General features: G+C 47.8%; 1 protein-coding gene across 4 annotated transcripts in view; it reads left to right on the top strand.

Annotated features, from left to right (window-relative positions):
* Positions 1 to 205: 205 nt before the first annotated feature.
* PACSIN2 (protein kinase C and casein kinase substrate in neurons 2) overlaps positions 206 to 20,933 on the top strand; it is a 114,648-nt gene continuing 93,920 nt past the window's right edge. For all 4 annotated transcript variants that reach the window (XM_070411254.1, XM_070411255.1, XM_070411249.1 and 1 more), the window contains exon 1: positions 206 to 313. The gene's annotated coding sequence lies outside the window, so the exon portion shown is untranslated. The remainder of the gene's footprint in view (positions 314 to 20,933) is intronic.

Below are 20,933 nucleotides of genomic sequence, written 5' to 3'. Positions count from 1 at the left end.
GAGGTCCCTTTTGCGCGCGAGGGGGCGTGCCTTCTCGGCTTGCACCTGGACCAATCATATGCGCCTAAGGGGCTGTGGGGCGGGGCCCGGCGCCCAGCAGCCAATGGGACGAGCACAGCGGGCGCGGAGAAGGCGGTGCGCTCGGCGCTGGCGGCAGAAGTGGCGGCGGCGGGTCGGGGCTGGGCCGGGCAGCGCAGCGGGGCCGAGGGCGGGATCCTGGTCGCAGCCGCAGCCGCAGCCGGAGTCGGAGCCGGAGACGCCGTCGCTGCCGGAGCGGGGTGCGCGGCCGGTCGGGAGGCGAGCGGCGGCCGAGGTGAGGGGCGCGCGCCGGCGGTTGGGGAGGCGCGGGCGGACGCGGGCGCTGGTCGGCGGCCGGGCCCTCGTGCTGTCAGGCCCCGCGCCGCGCGCCGAGGGCAGCCTCTGGGGTCGCTGCCCGCAGCTCCCGGGCCCGCGCCGTCCGCGCGGGAACTTCCTGTCGCGGAGGGAGGGGTGTGTTCAGTGCCGAGCGGGCGCGGACGGGGCGCGGAGAAGACGTCTGTCCGGGGGCCCGAGGAGGGTGGGTGGGCCTGAGGGAGCGGGAGCCGGCGGGGCGCGGGCTGGGGCTGCCGGGAGAGGAGCGCGGGAGCCGAGCCCGCTGCGGCGGGGAGGCTGAGGGCGGAGGGGCCACGCTGTGAGGGAAGCCGGGTCCGGGGGAGGCGCCGCCGGCGGGCGTGGCCGGGAAACGCCTGGCAGGGGCTCGGCTGGTCCGAGGGTGGCCGGCGGGCGGGGCGGAGAGGGCCGGCGGGACACATACGCGGATGCGCGGACTCGGGCGCTGGAGGACCGTCCTCGTTTCCTGCCTCTCACCCCGCCCTCCCTGCCCCTCTCCTGCTCCCGGTGGGGCGGGGGCCGAGCCCTGCCTGGTTCCGGGTCCGAGGGCTGCGCGGGGGGCCGGAGAGCCGGAGCGGGTAGCCGTCCGCGCAGACTGGCACCGCCTCCCGGGCACGCGAGCGCCCTCCCTCCCTCCTCGGGGCTCCGGAGCCCGCCTGGCCCGGGAGGGTCCGGGGCGGGAGAATTTGGGGTTTCTGCCGCTTCCTTCCAGCGGCTCCTGGGGTTCCCGCGCCGCCGATGGTCTTGTACGACGCGGTTGGTCCGGGCGGCGAGCGGCGCGGGCTCCGTGGGACCCACAGGGCCGCGGCGTGGAGGGTGGAGGGAGGGGGGCCTGCAGGTGCGCGCGCCGCCCCTGGCTCCTCTCCTCTCCCCGAGCTGCCCCGCGTTTCTGTGGGGAAGAGGGGGGAGAGGGGGGCTGCTGAGCGTCTCCAGGGCTCCTCGTTACACTGTTTCCCAAGCCCTCCCGGCTGTGCTGAGCGCACCGGGGCCGGCGCGCACCTTCCTCCCCTCCGCCCCGGCTCCTCCTCTGCAGGCAGCGCGACCTGCTGACGTTCCGCTCCAATCCTCCGGGCGGAGGGCTGGGGCCCGGGGCAAGGCGGGCGCCTCGGGGGGCAGCCCCCCCCCCCCCGTTCTTGCCCCAAACGCTCGTGTTCCCCTTGACCACGCGCCTGCCTGCAGCCTCCCTGCAGAGGCACCGACGCGGGTGGCGGCGGGCATGGCAACTTGGGTTTCTCCGCACTCGCGCGGGAAACGCTCCTCCGGGTGCCGTTCACGGGAAGGTTGGCGTTCGGCAGGCTCCTGGGCGAGGCTGTGCTAGCCGAGCTGGGAGGCCGCTGCGGCAGAAACGCACTTTCCCGCGGTGTGTTTTTCTCTGGGCAGTGGTCTGGAAGCTTTAAGAAACTGGCCATTAGGCCGGTGATATTTATTACTCGGGAAAGTAACAGAGTTGATTAGATCTGCACGCTATTCACTTTTTCCGAGAGGAATAAACGCTCATTTGAATGGAAATGGCATTCTCCGCTCATGCTGGTTGGGAACTGGAACTTCATTACTTTTAGTCTCAAATGTATAAGAGGTCATAATATTGAGATAATCTAAGCGTATGCATTTGTAAACAATATCTGGGTTTTGAACACATTCTCCTGCTGGGAAATAAAGTTGGCTTTCCCTAGTCCTGGATGCCAAGTCCAGATGATCTCTGATGGCCCGGCCAGTTTTTGGGTGGGATCTGAGGTTCCTTTGTCCTTAATCTTTTTGTTTCTTTTCTATTCACTTCAAATTCCATCCAGACTGAGTTAAGAAGCAAGATGTTTAGGCTTCCTGCTTCTCATGGGGTCATCTGTAGTTGCAGGATGTTATGGAATATCAACAAGATTGCATAGATTCCTTAATGATAATAGTAATGGCACCTGGTGTTTGGAGATCCTGCTAGCATTCACCAAATGCTCCCTGGCCACCCTCACATGAACTCCCAGCTCACTGGGGCCTGCCTTATCTGCCATCAGATAGTGAGGGTGGCTTTGTGGAGGCTGCCCTGTCGATTATGGGGGTAATGACCACCTTCACATGAGTGATAGTGCTGGTTCAGTTTTTTTCCAATTAGATTGTTTGGAACTGCAGCTGCATACCTGAAGGCAGCAATGCCTTAGCTATGACGTCAGTTTACATTCCACAGGTAGCTACCTTTCTTTCTGGCCTTGGCAGTGATCCTTCACACACCTGAAAGCACCATCAGTGCCCGAAACCTGTCTCCAGATGGGCCCCCGTGGTGGTCCCTGGGATGGCTTTGTAGGAATTTCTTTAGTATTTATTACTGGTACTAAGGAATTCCTTCAGATAATGAGGCTCTGGTGATTGGAGAGAGACTAAAAAGAAGTCGTCTCAAAGTATTCTGTGCAGTGCAGCATTCTTGGCATATGTGTAGTTCCAAAGGTAACTATTTGAAGAGCAGTTGCCATTTGGGAGCATAAGTTTTTTGGTATTTTGATAAAAAACACTTAAGAACAAAAATCTCCTTTAATTATGTAATGACTTGTATTTATTCGCATAATTGCACATTTATGTTTGCTTAATAAAACAGAGAGCACCATGTAGTCTTTTTATTTTGTTTCCTAGAATAAAATCTTTATTTTTTAAAATTGAAAAGTAGCCCAGTCAGTGTGGCTCAGTGGTTGCACACCAGGAGGTCCCAGTTCGATTCCTGGTCAGGGCTCATGTCCAGGTTGTGGTCTCGATCCCCAGGAGGGGGGGTGCAGGAGGTAACTGATCAATGTTCATGTTTCATCAATGTTGCTATCTTTCCCTTTCCCTTCCTCTCTCTAAAATCAATAAAAACATATATATTTTTAAAGAAATTGAGCCCCACTTGGTTTGGCTCAGTGGATAGAGCATTGGCCTGAGGACTGAAGGGTCGCGGGTTTGATTCTGGTCTAAGGCGCACGTATCTCATTTGAGGGCTGGATCCCCAGCCCCAATTGGGGCGCTCACGGGAAGCAAGCAATTGATGTATCTCTCTCACATCGAATGTTTCTTTCTCTCTTCCTCCCTTCCACTCTCTGTAAAAATCAATGGGAAAAATATCCTTGGGTGAGGATTAACAAAAAAATATAATAATTGAAAAGTATTTGACATGCAACATTGTATAAACTTAATGTGTTAAAATTTTCAATATTAAAAATTCATCTGAGTGTTTGTCTCCAGGCACTGAACTAGACAGAATGAGAATATGGAAATGAATAAAGTACAGACTCGACTAGCAAAAACCTCAGAAAGAATCCTTAAGAAGGAAAATGATAGAAACTGTTACAACCTGAAGCTAATATAAAATACTCACTTTGATTGATTGATTGATTAACTAATTATTTATTTTAGAGAGGAAAGGAAGGGAATCGGGGTGGGGAGAAAAACATAAATTTGTAGTTCCACTTATTCTTGTATGTGCCCTGACCAGAGACCAGTGTATTGGGATGATGCTCTAACCAACTGAGCTACCCGGCCCCGATAATCCTATGTAATAAAAGCCTAATATGCTAAGTGTCCAGTCATCCATTCAACCAATCAAAGGGTAATATGCTAATGATATGCTAAGGCTGCGCAACCGCTTGCTATGACATGCGCTGACCACCAGGGGGCAGATGCTCTGACCAGTAGGTTAGCTTGCTGCTGGGGTCTGGTCAGTCGGGACTGGAGATGGGCCGGACATACCATGGAGTCCTTCCATGGTCCCTCCCAGGCTGGCCAACATCCTGTGCCCCTCCCTGGCCCCGATCGTGCACTGGTGGGGTCCCTTGGCCTGGCCTGCACCCTCTCACAATCCAGGACCCTCAGGGGATGTTGGGGAGCCGAGTTTGGCCCGATTCCGCAGGCCAGGCAGAGGGACCCCACTGGTGCAGGAATTTCGTGCACCGGGCCTCTAGTATAAAATAATATTGAATGTCAACCGTAATTGAAAAATAAAATAAACTTTATTATATTTTTAGGTAGAAAGCATGTTTCAACATTATATAATAATATATATTATTGTTATGATGCTTAGAAAGAGCCAGGCCGGTGTCCATCAGTGGTTGAGCTTTGGCCTCTGAACCAGGAGGTCAGGGTTTGATTTCTGGTCAGGGCACATGCCCTGATTGCCACTTGATCCCCAGTAGGGGGAGTGCAGGAGGCAGCCGATAGATGATTTTCTCTCATGATTGATGTTTCTATCTCCCTCTCCCTCTCTGAAATCAATAAAAATATATTGAAAAAATAATGCTTAGAAAGAAAACCAGTGGAAAGATGAATAAAATTATTGTAATTATTTTATTAATCTACATAGGCTTGGGTACTTCTGTATTCTGAAAATTTTCTGTTATAAGATTATTATTTTTTAATGGAAGGAAGAGTAGTATACTCTTTCAATAAATCTAGTAGAACTTCAAAAAAAGAAACTTTGCAGTAACTTTAGAAAGCACCTGTTCAGTGGTTTGTGTAACACTCTGTGGCTACATGAGGTTTATGTGACCGTTTTCCTTCCTAGACCTGTGGAATGGGAGAGTGGGAGGGGCATGGAGGGAGACTGGAAGCCCTGGGCTGGTCCAGCCTTTCCCCCACTAACCCTGAGGCCTAGGAAAGTCACATTCTCTTGGGTCTCAGTTTTCATTTGTAAAATCAGGGGCTTACAGGTTCTTAACTTTTTGACAAACTGATAACAACTATGGACTTTTTCCCAGAAAACACACAGGGGTACAGCTTCAGAGGCCTGGACCCAGAGTAAGAACTGGATCATCTCACCTCTGAGCTCCCCCTCGCCTCTGCTATTCTGTAATCCTGTTGTCCGGGTCGTCTTTGCGCTAATAATAATGCTGACTTGTGTTTATGGAGGACACATTCCAAAGCCTTTTCACCTCTCGTTTTTTTGTCCTTAAAACATTTCTGAGTGGTGTGGGCAGTGAGGGGTATTTCTTTTCGTGATGAAGAAAGGGTACCAGACCTGGCCATCCTTTTGGTAGGGTCACACAGCCATAAGACTGTCGTGGGGGTCAGATCCGGGCTTCTGGTTGCCAGCTTGGGTTTTTTCCATTAGTTTAGTTCCCAGGTAGTTGTCTTTACGAGTTATGTTTGGCAGTGCAAGTATCCCAGAATGTGTCACTTGCAGAGGAAACTATTTGTTCATCTGCTGAAAGACCTGTTTTCTTGTCTGACTTTGGATCACTAAACACCTTTCTGCCTGACCTTCAAGAGGTTACTTATTTTGTTATTTTTTCTTGTCATATTTTCCATAGGGGCACATTTGTAGGACTTGGGTGTTTTGAGCAGACTTGTTTAACCGTTTGAGTCCCAAGCAGCGCAATTGCGCTGCTTGGTATTTCTCGACATAAAATAAAACAAGCGCTGTCACGTTGTTTGGGTCTTTTCGTACTCATTTAGAGAAAGCGCGGTTGCGCTGTTTGGGATTCTTCGACAGTGTTTTTTCAATACCCCCTGGGACTCAAACGAATCGTATGTTTTCTTGACATAAAATCTTAGCAGCGTGATTGCGCTGCTTGGGACTCAAACAGTTAATGTTTGTTTTTATTGTTTAATGTTTATTGATTAAAGAGTACATCAAAATGATTACCTCTCAGTATTGCTTAGCACTTGAGAAACTTGTGAAATAAATGTTAAGTGAAAATTCCAAATATTTGACTTGTTTCATCCAAGTATGTTCTCTCAGAAGAGAGATGTTCCTTGTAGCCTGGAGACCCCTCCTTGGGCTGAGAGCTGCTGGGTGGGCTGAGAGCTGGGTGTGGGTTGTGCCAGTGACCATGATTGTCCAATAGTGGTTTCTTGTGGCCTCTGGCCGATTCTGAATATTTTAAGGACTGATTTTTTTTTAAAGTTTATTGACAGTATAGAGTCTCAGCTACATAAAGAGCTCATGTATACAAAAAAACACTAAACTTTAAAGCCTCACAGATGTTAGATGGTTTATTATTAATGAAAAGAATTATCCATCATAAAGAGGTTTTGAATACTCAGACCTGGAGGTGATAGGATGGTATACAGTAGGTGTCACTCAGATGTTGTGTGTGTGTGTGTCCGTCCTCCTGTCTTGTCAGTTATGTCTGCTACCTGTAAGGAGATGGGCTGACATCATTCACTGTCCAGGCATGGAAAAGGGTCTTTGTTCATTTCTGGTGCATTCCTTAGGCTACCGGAGAGGAGGAGGCAGACATACACAGCCTCACTGACACTGCGCATAAAGCTTGGTGTCATGTGTCAGCTTCCCTAAGCGACTTGCTCACTAGGGAGAGGGATTAGTGGAGGTGTAAGGCAGACAGTGAATCCTGAACATTAAGCCGTAGAAAATCACCAAAAGTAGAAGCCTGATCAGGAAATGAGGCTGTCAGTGAGCAAGGCCCATGGTGAAGTGTAAGCTCCAGGCTGCTGCCGCTGTGCCGGGATCGTGTCCAGGTAACATGCTGTAGCGCCTCCTTCGGTAGCTCTGCTAGTGGTTATGAGCGTTTACTCTTACCAGGAAACTTGCATCCTGTAGGTCAACCAGTTCTCTTCCAGCGGCCTCTGGTCTGTGATTTAAATATTGATAGAGTGGCAGGGTTGTTGGTTGTGAGCTCTGAACGCCTTTAGCGAGGCTGCTTTGTTGAAGTAAGTGCTTTTTTTTTTTCTTTTAAATATATATTTTTATTAATTTTTTACAGAGAGGAAGGGAGAGGGATAGAGAGTTAGAAACATCGATGAGAGAGAAACATCAATCAGCTGCCTCCTGCACACCCCCCACTGGGGATGTGCCCGCAGCCAAGGTACATGCCCTTGACCGGAATCGAACCTGGGACCCTGGAGTCCGCAGGCCAACGCTCTATCCACTGAGCCAAACCGATTAGGGCGAAGTAAATGCTTTTTATTTTAATGTCCCTCTGAGCTGAGAGTGTTTGGAGGGAGTGTATGTGGGTGTAGGGAAGTAGGCGTGTCGGGTCGAAGGGACTATCCTGGTCACTGAGTGTTCAGTGCCCCGGGCATTGGCTGGGATTCTGAGATTAAGGTGACTTTTGCACTCTGCAGAGGCAGCTCAGCCAGGAAGCGGGCCTAGGAGCACTCACATTCATTGGGACAGTGGCAAATAGTAAGTACAAAGTGGAGGGGATTGAAGAAGGCAGTTCTGACTGCCCTCAGACACTGCAGAGAGCTGACTTTGAGGGAGGTGACTGTGGGGTGGTTTTGCCAGTCCACAGGTGCTTTCTTTTGTGTTTTTTTAAAATTTATTTTTAAAATATATTTTTTATTGATTTCAGAGAGGGAGAGAGAGAGAGAGAGAGAGAGAGACAGAGACATCAATGATGCGAGAGAATTATTGATTGGCTCCCTCCTGCACGCTCCCCACTGGGGATCGAGCTCAGGACCGGGGCAACATGCCCTGACCAGGAATCAAACCGTGAGCTCCTGGTTTCATAGGTTGATTCTCATCAGTTGAGCCACACCCTCTGGGCAGTATACAATTTTTAAAGCCCCAACATTGATGTTACGTTATCCAGTTCTACTCAAAGTTCTTCTAAAATGTGTTACTCTCTTCCGCAGCCAAGGCATATTTAGTATATTTGGGCCTTTCCTTGGTGACTCAGGCTCCCAGGGATGCCGGTAGGGTTGTTGGTGTGGGCGAGGCCTGTAGCCCTGCATGGAGTATCCTCCCATCCCAGCACTTACAAGGCCTGCTTCCTCTCTTCTTACCGCCTCAGCGTGCCCGGGATTCAGAGCTGGCTCTGGAAGAGCAGTGATCTTCCAGTTGGTGATTCCTCTTGGTTGGGATGAGGGCCTGAGGGTGGTCCTATTCTCTTTGGGTTTTGAGGGCAGCCTGGCCACATAAAGGCCTTGCTCCCTCTGGGTTGAATGTTACAGGTTATAGGAAGCCTGACCCTGTGATGACGGGATGCTGTGTGACTAGACTTAGTGACTCAGAATTGGAAGGGAGTGTGTGTGATGGTGATGATAACTCATACTTAGGTGATAAAAAATATAGAGTTGAAAAAGCAAATTGTAAAGCTATATGCACACTGATCAGATGTGTAAAATATTAAAATAATATGCAGCAATGAGGTTAAGGTTGTAGAAGTCTAGAAAGTTTCTTATTTTCCAAACTGTACCATTGCCCTTTTACTTTTAGAATGAATATTTAAGTAACAACTTGGCTTTATAATTAAAAAATATATATAAGCAGCTTGGCTGTGTAGGTATTTGCCGTTTACCAAGAACTTTCCATAGCCCTCATTTTGTTTTGAGAGCAGCCCTGTAGCTTTGCTCCCTCTTCATTGTTCAGAGGAGAAAAAGAGGGAGGACTGGAGGATTGGTGGTGGTTTTGCCTGAGGCCGTGGGCCAAGACCCCACACAGGCCTCACCCCAAGTCCAGAGCTCCCAGGGAGCCTGGTTAGGGGGCTTTGCTGGGGCCTGCAGGAGGTCTTCAACATATAGAATAAACTCTGGCTAGTGTTTGAAGTTTCCTGTTCCATTGAATGAAATTTTATTATTATCAAGTGCTGCCCAAACCATTGTTAGTGAACATTTTCATGTTTTAAACTACATTTGTGTTCCATTGTACCCAATTACAATGTCGCCAGCCGAGTGCGCCAAGTCTGTGAGTTGTGGTCTTCAGAGAAACCACAGAGCAGGCTCTGCTCCCCTCTCGGACTTGCAAGCCTGCTATTAGTGGGTTTGGGAGCTGCCTGGCTGCCTTTTAGCATGGGTATGACAATGTTTTAATTAAGGAAGCCATTGTGACCTCTGCACCAGCGAAAGTTTTATTGGCTAAGGAGTCTGGGCAGGTGCCAATGAGGGGGTTGGGCGAGGGTAGGGCAGATCACGGGTGGGGGTCACCATCTGAGACAGCCCTCCGGATTCAGAGGTTTCTGAGGGACCATACAAGAAGCTTTACATTCTGATCATTTAATTCTTGCTCAAGGTAGCATTTCTCCACTGTTCTTATGAGTAAACGGAAGCTCTGAGGGATGGCATGACCTTCACAGGATCACTATCATTTCACTTATCTTGCTGCCTTGAATGGGTGAATTCTGACTGACTCACCTGCAAATATGAACGTAATCTTTAAAAGTTAATCTTTTCCCCACTTCTCAGAAACAGAAACAAGACAAGTTATGTGGTCTTTTGTTTTGTTTAAGATGGGATCTATCCCTGTAACTAACTTGCTTAAGATAATCTGAAAGTTTGCAGTAATTTACACAGTTGGGAGATAAAGGGAAGAAAGGGAGAGGCTTCTAAACAGCCTAGCTGCTGGGCGTGAGTCCAGGTAGTCTCTGCTTGTCCGCCTGTTTACCTGTCCACCCGCTGTGCTGTCCGCCTCCCGACTGGTGAGTGGAAGCAGCGTGCCCGGGATTCAGAGCTGGCTCAGGAGTACTGCTGTCTCACCTCCGCTAGCTGCCTTTGGAAAGGTGTCACATGCTACCAAAATTAATCAAGAGAGTAGACATTACATTTCTGTAGAGCATTGAGTTTGCATTGCACTTTGTAAAATTGTGCAAGGTCTTCACATTTTACTGACATTGTGATATCAAATTAAGATCATTTGTGCAGGTAAATTAGAGCAAATGTTTGTTTTTGTGCTTGTGATAATCTTCATTTTTGTGTCACAGGAATTCCCTTCCTTTCTTATCTTTTAGGTCTCTTAAATGTTGAAGATACAACATAGAAAATAGAGTTTTCTGAATAAAGAGCTCCCTTTGTATTTTTTTTTTTTTATATATTTTATTGATTTTTTACAGAGAGGAAGGGAGAGAGATAGAGAGTCAGAAACATCGATGAGAGAGAAACATCGGTCAGCCGCCTTCTGCACATCTCCTACTGGGGATGTGCCCGCAACCCAGGTACATGCCCTTGACCGGAATCGAACCTGGGACCTTTCGGTCTGCAGGCCGACGCTCTATCCACTGAGCCAAACCGGTTTCAGCCCCTTTGTATTTTATCTTTCACACAGGGAAGCAATAGCTGTCCCATATATTGTTTACTTTGTTCCAGGCTTCAGAAGAGGCAAGACAAGTGCAATGCCTCTGGTGACCTCCAAGGTTACTAGTTTGAACATGCGGGTGCTGCAGGTCGTGAAATCTATGCTTAGTCCAAGGTCATCCAGGTTGGGAACAGGAGAGAGACTTTGAAGCCCGATCTGACCCCATGTGCTCGTCTCTTTTTCACTGATCAATATTGTTACAATTGTGTTACTCAGATTTGCTTAAATATTTTTCATGTTTTTTAAGAAAACATTTTTATTGATTTCAGAGAGGAAGGAAGAGAGAGAAATAGAAACACCAATGATGAGAGAGAATCATGGATTGGCTGCCTCCTGTACTCCCCACACTGAGGATTGAGTCCGCCACCCAGGCATGTGCCCTGACTAGGAATCGAACCGTGACCTCCTGGTTCATAGGTCAACACTCAACCACTGAGCCAACCCAGTCGGGCTATTTTTCATGTTTTTACCATTATATGGTGTGGGGGTGGATGGGTGGGGAGAGATTAACCGGGGAATTTATAGGCATATATGCATAACCCATGGACACAGAGAGTAGTGTGGTGAAGGCCTGGGAGGGGCTGATGTTGGGTGGAGGGGGTCAATGGGATAAAAGGGGGGATATCTATAATACTTTCAACAATAAAGATAAATAAAAAAAAGACTTAATGGTTGCATAATCCTGTTGATGTCATGAGATTAATATATTCCCCTACTGCTGGACATTTTAGGGTGTTTCCACTTTTTTTTGCTATAATAGATGAATTTTCATTTTATAATTTCATTTTTTCATCTGTGTAATAAGTTCCTGGGAATTTTGGGGATAAATTCCCAGAAATAGAAGTGCTGGTTTAAAGGATCTGCACATCTTAGAGGGTTTTAAAAGCCTCCTCTGTTGTTTGCGGGTTTATTTTTCTGGTTGAGGAATTCTTTCCCTTTAAAATACCTTGGACTTTAGAACTTCCAAGTATCTGTGAGATAAGAAACTTTTGTGAGAGTTTCTTACATGAGTCACATCTTCTTCCCAAGTTTCTGCATATCATCTTACTTGAATTGGATGCTTTACTTTTTAAGTAAGAAAGTTTTTCGAAAAGTCTTCCTACTTTATTTATTTATTATGTTTTTATTGATTTCAGAGGTGAAGGGAGAGAGAGAGAGAAACATCAGTGATGATCGAATCGTTGATGGGCTACTTCCTACACCCCCCTTCTGGGGATCGAGCCCGCAACCTGGGCATGTGCCCTGATGGGGAATCAAACTGTGACCTCTTGGTTCATAGGATGACACTCATCCACTGAGCCACACCCAGCTGGGCCTACTTTATTTTTTAAAAAATATTTTATTGATTTTTTACAGAGAGGAAGGGAAAGGGATAGAGAGTTAGAAACACTGATGAGAGAGAAACATCGATCCGCTGCCTCCTACACACCCCCTACTGGGGATATGCCCACAACCAGGGTACATGCCCTTGACTGGAATTGAACCTGGGACCTTTCAGTCCGCAGGCTGATGCTCTATCCACTGAGCCAAACCGGTTAGGGCCCTACTTTATTTTTTAATCACCTGAGCTATGATTCTCCATTCTCAGGATGTAAATGTTTGTGGCTGCCTGCCACCAACAGCTCAGTCACCATATAGTGTGAACCTCAATATCTCTTCTTCACTCCCAGTCTGCGTATTAGGAAAGACTGTGCAGTTTGGTTTCTCCCGTGTCATTCATCAGTTGGGATGGCTGAGGGAGAATCTTGGCATTCTTCTGATTTTGCCTGACTACCATGTAGATACTGCTCTCACGGATGTTCCTAGCTGGGTTCACACAACTAAAGAACATTGGGAGGTTTATAGTGTTGTTTTGTTTGTTTTTTGTTCTGAAGTCACTGTGTCCTTCACCTTGTTCTTTCACTATAGGTTGGCTTACTTATTCACCTTCTACTGTCACTTAGGTATTCACCTTCAGACTGAGTGGAGTCCTGTTTTCCTGGAGGCTCATTTTCCAGGATCTGCAACGGAAAATGTGCTTAGCAGGGACAAGGAAGGGCTCAGGTCAGGAGCAGTGCCCAGGCCTCAGCTCTCACCCTTGGATTCTGTTTCTCTATCAAGCCCCCCCATCCCTTGTTTCCCTTGGGGGCTACTTCCCTTTTAGTTCTCTGGCCTCACCATCACAAAAACTCTCTTTTTTGGTTCCTCTTATACTAACTAGCTAAAAAGGGCTGACTTCACAACAAAACATTAAAGACAGTTTTACAGAAGGTAGAAATAAGAGGAAATAATCACGAACAACACAGAAGCATAATAAGAGTTTTGTTTCCCAGGCACAAGTAGGTTTTTGGTGCCAGCGCCGTAGGGCTAGCCTAACTGCATTGGCTCAGCTGGGTGTTGCCTAGCTTCCTGCTTTTCCTCTCTAGCTGTATTTATTCTGTCAATAAATCCAAATTTTAGAGTAATGCTATGCTCTGTGCTTGGCAGTCTGTTTTTATCACAAGTATGGAAAGTGTACTTTGCCCTGGTTTCCACAGATGCTTCTAAACATGTCTAGGTTGGCTGTTGCCTAGGCAACTGGTAGAGCTGTTGGTTGTGTGTGTGGTGAAGCTTGGACACGGGTTGGACGGAGGCCCCAAGTCGTCCACAGGGCTTCTCAACCAGGCTGGGTGGTAACTACCAACCCCAGAGGCACAGGCTCTTAGCTTCCCTTTGCCCTTTCCACTCCAAGTCCTGGAAAAACTTGAAGTGATTGGATCATTGGAGTGCTACACTATGTCTCCTTTCATGAAAACTGAGTGAAATAGTTGATAGAGAAAATTCCAGGCTATCTTTTGTTAGCTTATCTTTAATGCTGCTTTTATTTTCTTTTTGATTTCTTTCCTTTTTGCTCTCGCAGGTATGGGTCTGAAGTCGGTGATCATCTTCAGAATTGCTATTTTGGACCCATGCTTTTTGGTCTACAAATTCTACCAGAAACTTGCAGGTTCATGAAATTTAGAAATAGTTGAAAATAGCATGCTCTCTTGCTAATAAGTAAAGAGACAGGAAAAAAAAAAACCCCTTCAAATCCGTGCCTTACAAAAATGTAATGTTAGCAGCATGACTGGAGAGGCGGAGCCCCATTCTTAGACTCTGTCTGCCCACTTAGACTCGTGGTGGGCAGGAGGTGGCAAATTGCCGGTATCCACAAGGGCTATGAAGCCCGCTCCCTAGTTCCTTGGTTTGTCCAGGGGACTGGCTTTTGGGGCCCTGAGCTGAGGTCCAGGTTGCTTTCACCTTAGGAGGGCCCTTTTTGGAGCAATGGGACAAGGACAAGGACAAGGACAAGCCTCTGCTGCATTCCTGTACCCTGCACTGCAGGTGTATGCAGCCAGCCAGCTATACGAATAATAGACAAATATGTAAATTGGCCATCCCTCCATGACACCCACAGCCAATCAGGAGTAAGTATGCAAATTATCCCAAAAAAGATGGTGGGCCTGTGGGCAGTGTGCACGCACGCTAGCATTGAGTGGCCGGGGTCCTGGGGACGCCACTGGAGTGGCTGGTCCTGTCAGCCCAGTCTGGGGGTGGCTAAAGTTCCCAGTCCTTTTGGTTTCTGCTGCCCCTGGACGGGAAGTGGAAACCAAGAGCGCGGGGTGCACCAGGAATGCTGGGAATTATAGTTCTGGTGGCAGATGCGTTGCACAATCTCCTATACACTAGAGCAGTGATCAGCAAACTGCGGCTTGGCAAACCACGGCTTGCGAGCCACATGCGGCTCTTTGGCCCATTGAGTGCGGCTCTTCCACAAAATATCGACTTCTCCGCATGGGCCATGAGGTTTCAATCGCACTGTATGTGCATGCCTGTACGTGGTATTTTGTGGAAGAGCCACACTTTTTTGCCGACCACGGCACTAGAGCAAAGTGATCCTGGAGCAAGTTACTGTTACTGGTGGGGGATGGAGGGAAAGCAAAGGTGAGAGACGTAGGTAAAGTCACAGTGTCGAGGAAAAATTAAAAGGAACATAGCCTGCAACTTCTAGGAAATCTCTACCAATGGAGCAAAGAAAAAAAGAGACCTCTATTATTTTGTGAGCACCAAACCAAACTGGGTTGGGGTCTCAGACAATTTGCTCACCTCCTAAGGTGAAAGCAACCTCAGTCCATTTGCAAAGACAGACAGAAACTCCGGGATTGGAGAGGGTGCAGGTCGGGCTGAGGGACCCCCCACCCCCGTGCATGGATTTTGTGCACCGGGCCCCTAGTTATTATATATGGAGCTTGCAGGCAGATTGCCTGGGCTTGAATCCCATCCAGCTCTGGGCAAGTTATTGCATTTCTCTGCACCTAAGTTTCTGTGCCTCTAAGTGGTGATAAGTAGCTGGTTTGGCTCAGTGGATAGAGCATCGGCCTGTGGACCAAAGGGTCCTGGTTTTGATTCCTAGTCAAGGGCACACACCTTGGTCGAAGGCTCCTCCCTGGCCCAGGCCCTGGTGGGGCACATACAGGAGGCTACCAATCGATGTGTTTCTCCCATATTAATATTTCTGTCTTCCCATCTCTCTCCCACTCTCCCTAAAAATCAATGGAAAAATATCCTTGGGTGAGGATTAAAATCGGGATAAAGATAGGATTGTTGTGAGGACTGGTTGAGTGACTGTGTACCCCACACTTGGGGATTGCACCCAGAGAGCCTTATTTAGTGCCGTAGGTGTGCCTCTGAGCCCCCAGCATCCTGCCACATGCCTCTTTGATTCCCACTTTACAGTTGAGAAAAAAGGCTCGCAGAAGCTTAACAGCTCCTCAGTCCCAAAGCTGCCTTCACACTCCCCCTTCAGTGCGTTGGTGGTCTGCCATGGGGACCCTGGCTCTCCAGGACGCTAGGCTGTGATTGCACAGGAGCTGCTCATGCAGGGCTGTGCCATCAGGAGTAGTTTGTAGATCGATATTTTTACTGCCCCTGTACATATGCACATGCATGCCATTTATTTATATGTGGAGGTTTATTGCTGCCCTTTTAACCTTGTCTGGTATTTTGGTGTATGTCCTGCTGTCCAACATCTGCATGCCTCATGGATTAGGGGCATGTTGGGGAGATGGAGTCCCCAGTGTGGCTGGGCTGAGTTGTGAACTGGAAGCAGGTTGGGAGTTCAGAGTCCATGCCAGTTCAAGAAGCAGGAGTGTCTGAAGTGCCCGTGGGAGCAAAGAAGGTGATTACGCCCGAGGGGCCTGGAAGGAGTTCTGCTGGGTGCTTGGTTCTCTGGAAGCATTGGTTCTGGCTCACCTGTCTTCCCTTCATGGTGCAGCGTGATTTTGTTTTGTTTTAATTCGACAAATCCAGTTCCCCCCTTAACCTGGTGCTCTAATTGCAGAGTATATTCCTGAATCCAAACCACAGACCTAAAGGCTGGGCCTGCCTATGGAGAAGTTGGTGATTCCATGGAGGCCAGTCCAAGAAGCTTCTTTTCTGGGAAAGCTCTCCTCTTTGTTAGATTTGGTTCCGTAATTTTTCTGCTTATTCTCCTAACCTTGGTCATTGGTGCTCTGAGACACATGGGTGGAACCCAGCCATGCTTCTTGACCTCTATTTGGGTCTCAGATCTCCTTCAAAATTTCATGAAAATAGATTCTCTTCCTTCCATACTGGACACAATTTTTTTCATGCAATCATTTATTCGACAAACATTTGAATGTTATATGCCAAGCATGTTTCTGGGTAGTGGGATTGTAGCAGGAACACAGTGGACCAAGCCCTAGTGGGAGAGGGAGGTTGTGAACAGAGCATGGTTAGCCAATCCCTATCCCAGCGTGCAGAGAAGGCCAGCCTCGCTGGGCTGGAATGGCCAGCCCTCATCCGCCTGCTTGGGGCTAGGCTCATTGCCAACCTCCCAGTTCCCTTTCAGCTTTTACCTTCTTGAACTGGTTTGTGACTTCATCATTATCATAATGATTTTAAAAAATTTAATATTTACTGAGGCTTATATTGTGCAGCTGCCCTGCTTTTCCTTGCATGATTACACTTACGACAACTTTGTTTTGCAGGTGGAATGCTGGGCATAGAGAGGTTCAGTGACAGGCCTCATAGCTAGGAAGGGTGGTGTGCGCTTTGGGTCGGCATGCCGCCTGGTGTTGAATTCAGCAAGACAGGCCTGAAGACGTCATCAGAAATGCCAACAAAAATGAAGTTGACCATTTTGTCCTGGACCATCTCTGTCCTCAGACTGGTTCCTTTAGCAGTCAGAGATTTAATCTTTACATGACAGTCACACCAAATTGCCTTGCCAAGGATGGAAGCCTGAGTGGAACATGCTTTCAGGCCTGGGTGTGGCAGACATTATAGATACTCTGTGTATTTACTGTTAGCAGAATTGCATAATCCCATCCTCAGTCCAACTAATTGCCTTGTGAATGACATTTGAAATGCACATTATTTAGTACTTGGCTGAGGAGATTTATGTGCACACTGGTTTTCCCACACCAGACAGTTGTTTTCTTGTTCTAATTTTTCAGGCGCTGCCCAGTGGACAGAGTAACTTCCTGAAAAGTTGCTTTTGAAAACTTTGTATCCTCTGTAGAGGGTGGAATGAAATAGCATTTGTGATCTTGACTCAGTCTCTGACAACAGAATCGTTATTCTGACTGGAAGTTTGCAAGCTACCATTCTCCTGGCATCCACTGCTTGTTCCTTCAATATTTATTTACATTTAATAACTGAATAGCTCTGCTTCCAGAATTCTAAGGCTTGCCACAGCTTCCCGAGAAGCACAAACTACACTGTTGGAGTTACTTTGAAACATGACTAAATGCTAGCTCGCATCATGGACATATGGTTGGACTGTGTTCAGCTCAGGGTTAATAAAGATGTTGAGTGCCCAGTCATTCTTCCTGGGACCTTGGTTCTGGAGAAGCCCCAAGGCTGGGAAGGGGAAGTGCTTTTATTATGTGACCAAGAGATGGTTGTTGGAGGTCAGGTCCTGAGACAGGGCGAGGGAGGTATTCTAAATGCAGTTTTCAGTCTGAAGGGGTGAGGCAGGGTTGGGGAAGTCCAGGTTTAAAGTCCAATAAGATGGAGATTGGGAATGGGAGGATGGGGTGGCTGACAAGAGAGAGCCTGTAGGTTTTCTGAGTGTGTGTATGAATGGGGAGCTCTAGTGGCTTCTTTGCCTGTGGCACTATGGCCGGATGGGCCGCATGGGGCTCCTGCCCTGGGCCCTCTTTTAATGCGACTCTCCCCGTGGGGTGAGGATCTGAGAGGCCAAGAGTTGTGCCTATCTGAAGCCTGTGCCTCCACCTCTAGACCCTGCACAGGGACAGGGACCCTGGCATTCCCTGTCCCAGTAACCCCTGGGCCACGTACAAGACCTATGAGCCTCTCTTCCCTGTGGTCCACCTGGGGTTGGACTGAGCCACCTGTGCACACGCCTCAGACTGAGAGGTGGCCAGATGGTGGCTGTGTGCAGGCTATGTGTGTAGCTGGAGCTTGGGTGTGCAGGCTGGGTGTCCCCATGAGTGCACGTGGGGTGCAGGGTACAGCTCTGGAGTCATTGTGTATTTGCTTTCTTGAAATAGCAAAGTCTGTGCTTATTTATTGAGTGTGTTTCTCCCACGCCCTCCCTGCTGCTCATGGTACCCTGACTGCGCCCGATGTCCTTTTCTGTCTGACAGCTGGCCTGTCCCTGCTCAGCTGTTCTCACCACCCACCCAGCCGCTCGGGAGGAGGACCACTGGCATTGAGCCTTTTCCCCGGAGTCTCCGCTTGGGCTTGGCTGCTTGAGGTCTTGGATTTTGTTAGCATCTGGCACCATATCAGAAGGATTCCAGTCTACATCGTGGGCTTTTTAGAGCTCATATTTTATTTCCGCTTTATTCCATGGACTTTAGCCTGGAAGGTTCCCAGTAAACAGTTTTAACGTTGACACATGAAACTTTGCAGCAAAGCACAGGTACCCTGGCTCTGAGGTGAACAGCTCTTCTAGAAACTGGTCAGGTCACTTCTTCAACAGCAAAGCAGCGCTCCAGGCACATTCTTGTGACTGCTTGTCCTTCAGGGGGGAGGGTGTGTGTCTTGGGTCACTGCCACAGTCACAGGGTCCCACAGTACACATGAGCTTCCGGGTGCTGCTGGGGCTGTGGTGCCACCCCTCAGGGGGAACTGCCAGGTCGGAGATGGAGGCTGCAGGGCAACTGAGGACCGGGAGCCTTCAGCGGTGTCCCCAGCCCAGAGGGTCACAAAAGCTGGTCTGAAATGGTATTCTCACCAATGTGAGAAAAATAAGGACAGTGCAATCTTTTATGTGTTAAGGTTAGAAACTGCCTTTTCTTGGGAAGAGTTTTTTTAGTGTAAAACTGTGATCTTTTAGTTTAAAGTGTCCTTATTTTTTAGTATTGGTGATAAGAGCTGGTCTGGTAGTTTTTGTTTTTTTTTTTCCTTCTCCTAATCCTCACCCAAGGACACACCCTTTCGACTTTTCAGAGAGAGAGGGAGAGAGTAAAGTTCATTGCCCCTACCCCTCATTCCCCCATGCCCTGACTGGGGATTGAACCCGCCCCCTTCCCCAGTTCCCAGGTGCCTAGGACCATGCTTCAGTTAATGGAGCCACCCGGCCCAGGGCAAGAGCTGGTAGTTTTTTAAGAGTATTTCTTTCTTGACAAAATAAAAAGTTAGTGGTCATACTTTTCCACCAAAATTTTAAACTTTATTGAGTATAATTAACAATTAGTTGCACGTATTTAAAGTGTACAATTTGATAAGCTTGGTCATATGAATACGCCCGTTAAACCATCACCACAATCAAGATAATGAACATACCCATTATGCCCAAAAGTTTCACCGATTGACTTGAATAGTTCCTTCTGCCTGCTCCTCCTCACTCCAGTCAGCTGCTCTGCTTTTTGTAGATTAATTTATCTTTTCTAGAGTTTTACATAAATTGAATCATACAGTATATGCTATTTTTAGCCTGGCTTTTTCATTCAGCAATATTTTTAGATTCATACATGTTGTAGCATATCCCAGTATTTCATTCTTTTAAATCCAGTGTATGGATATGCCACACTCACATACACACACAGTTTGTTCACTCGTTTGCCTGTTGCTGGATAGTGGGCTGTTTGTAGTTTGGGGCTATTACAAATGAAGCTGTTATGAACATTTGTGTATAGGTTTTTGTACAGACTTATGCTTTCATTTCTCATGGGTAGATACAAGAGTGGAAGGGCTGGATGATATGGTTTTGTTTGTTGAACTAAAGTGCTGTACCCTATTGCATCCCCACCAGCAGGGTGTGAGAGTTCCAGTTCCTCCAGATCCTCACCAATGTTTGGTATAGTCAGTCTTTTTCTTTTTTGCTATTCTGGTAGGTCTGTAGTGGTGTCTCATTATGGTTTTAATTTACATTTCCCTAATGACTAATGATATCGAATGTTTTTTCATGTACTTACTTGTTGTCTGTATATCTTCCTTGATGAACTATCTATTCAAGTCATTTGCCTGTTTAAAAAAATTGCATTGTTTATTTTATCATAGATGCTCCCTGACTTATGATGGGGTTATGTCCCAATAAACCCATTATAAGTCGAAATTATCCCAAGTCAAAAATGCATTTAATACACCTAATCTACTGAACATCGCAGCTTAGCTCAGCCCTCCTTAACCTGCTCAGGACACTCACATTAGCCTCCAGTTGGGCTGATCCTCTAACACAGCAACGTGTTGATCCTTTACCCTCGCGATTTCGTGGCTGCTGGAAGCTGCGCCACTGCCCAGCCTCGCTGGAGAGCATCACTAGCTGCAGAAAAGAGCAAAATGCAAAATTCAAAGTATGATTTCTACTGAATGTCTGTCACCTTCACACCATTGTAAAGTCGAGAAATTGTATGTTGGGGACTGTCTGTACTTAGTTTCGAGATTTCTATATTCTGGATGTAAGTCCTTTATCAAATATGTGATTTGCAAATATTTTCTCGCAGGATATAGCTTGTCTTTTCATTCTGTTAACACTGCTCTTTGAAATGTAAAAAATTTGCTGATCAGTGTGTTCTTCTGTGGTTTGTGCTTTTTTGGTTGGTGTCATAGCTAAAATCTTTGCATAATCCAGTTTAAGGTTTTACATTGAGGTCTGTGATCAATTTTGAATTATTTTTTGTGCATGGTGTAAGGTGTTGATTGAAGTTTATCCCCCCACCCTCTTACCCCCATGTATATACAATTTTTCAGTACTATTTGTTGAAAAGTTCCCCAAATTTTGGGAGACATTTTTGGTTAGTGAAATCCAAAGATCTGGGAATTATGGTTCTAGGCACACATCTCTTCTGCTTCATGACTGTTTACTGTTCTTATCAGCTTAACATAGTCTGACCTTTCTTTATTTCACACTAGAGGCCCGGTGCACGGATTCGTGCACTGGTGGGGTCCCTCAGCCAGGCCTCCACCCTCTTGCAATCTGGGACCCTTCGGGGGATGTTGGACTGCTGGTTTCGGCCCAATTCCCACACCGACTCCCCCAGGGATGTAGTAGTGCGTGAAGCAGCAGGTGGCCAGGGAGGATCCCAATCCCGGGTTGGGCACTGCACCATTCCCGCGTTCATCCTGGCCCCGGTGTGCCTGCTGCTGC

Source organism: Myotis yumanensis, unplaced genomic scaffold, assembly GCF_028538775.1.
Source record: "Myotis yumanensis isolate MYYU_CA2020_CCGP unplaced genomic scaffold, mMyoYum1.0.hap1 SCAF_3, whole genome shotgun sequence".
Lineage (NCBI taxonomy): Eukaryota > Metazoa > Chordata > Mammalia > Chiroptera > Vespertilionidae > Myotis > Myotis yumanensis.
The sequence above is the reverse complement of the archived record's forward strand: the minus strand, read 5'-3'. Positions and strand labels throughout refer to the sequence as shown.